We start from the raw sequence: 1,305 nt of genomic DNA, 5'->3' as shown, positions 1-1,305 counted from the left end.
CTGTGTTGTCTTGCTGAACTTCTTCATTATGAGAGTCAGAACTTGAAAATTGTGAGAGATTCTCAGCCATTTGAAATGCTTTCTTTCTCTTCCCCTGATCTATGGCTGTGGTGTGTTCTCTTATTGGCGGGGGGGGGGGGGGGGGGACTTTGAGGTCCACTTCCTCCTCTGGGCTCTTTGAACTCTGTGGTCATCCAGACTAACTCGTTTTTACTGTTCTGCCACCAAGTTCACCGATGCTTCCTTCTTCCCAGTCTGCTGCTGAGTGTGCCCATTTTAAAATTCCAATTAATGATGCAGTGACCATGCTTCCATTTGATTTTTCTTTCTCCTTCCATTGTTTTTCTCCTGAGACTTTCTGTACATCTAATGAAGCTTTTTCATTCATTTTTCCCAGCTTGTCCCTGATTGCTCAATGAAGCATTTTTTTCTTCTTTCCAAATCCATGGATCCCCCATTCACAATACAGACTAGACACAATGGCCTGGACACAACAGCCTGGGCTTAGGCAAACAGGGGGTGGGTTTACTCTGCCTCCTTTCTATATAGAGTCAGCATAAGAACACAGTCTGTGGTGACATGAGGAGGGCTCCCTAAAGCACCGCCAAACTCCTCAGATAACTCCAGTATCTGTGCCATCTGGGTGTTGATTTCTGTCTATGTTCTTTTCTTGTACTAGTTGAAACTGTCCTGGTTCTTGATATGATGGGTGACATTCATAGCCTCTTAAACACTTTCCCTCCTATACATTGAGATTTAGGTACTTAATCTCTTGCCTCAGCAGGCACTGTGCATGCCACACTGATACCATGCCACGGTAATGATCAAACAGGTAAAAGTCCAAGTTCTTGCTCTGTCTTTGGAGATAAGGATGCCTGGTTACTGACAGACGGTGAGACTTTGGGCTCACCACTATGCCTCTGACTTAGTTAGGATTGCTATTGCTCTGATGAAACACCACGACCAAAGCAACTTAAGGATGAAAAGGTTTATTCACCTTATACTTCCACATCATAGTTCTTCATCAGAGGAAGTCAGGGCAGGAACCTGGAGATAGGATCTAAAAAAAGAAGCCATGGAGGGTTCAGCTTACTGGCTTGCTCCTCATGGCTTGCTCAGCCTGCTTTCTTATAGAACCCAGGGCCACCAGCCCAGGGATGATACTACCCACAATGGGCTGGGTCCTCCTCCATCAACCACTAATTAAGAAAATACCCTACAGGCTCGCCTGAAGCCTGATCTTAAGGAGGCATTTTCTCATTTGAAGCTCCCTCCTTTCTGATGACTCCAGCTTGTGTCAAGCTG

At 45.4% G+C, this 1,305-nt stretch overlaps 1 non-coding gene across 1 annotated transcript; it reads right to left on the bottom strand.

Moving 5' to 3' along the window:
* Positions 1-443: 443 nt before the first annotated feature.
* LOC126503091 (small nucleolar RNA SNORA51) lies at positions 444-590 on the bottom strand. The gene has a single exon (XR_007592158.1). It is a non-coding gene; the product is annotated as a small nucleolar RNA SNORA51 (small nucleolar RNA).
* Positions 591-1,305: the final 715 nt, after the last annotated feature.

This window comes from Alexandromys fortis, unplaced genomic scaffold (genome assembly GCF_014885135.2).
Source record: "Alexandromys fortis isolate MF-2015 unplaced genomic scaffold, M_Fortis_MF-2015_v1.1 scaffold_1, whole genome shotgun sequence".
Lineage (NCBI taxonomy): Eukaryota > Metazoa > Chordata > Mammalia > Rodentia > Cricetidae > Alexandromys > Alexandromys fortis.
Note: the sequence above shows the minus strand (reverse complement) of the source record. Positions and strands in the feature narration are given on the sequence as shown.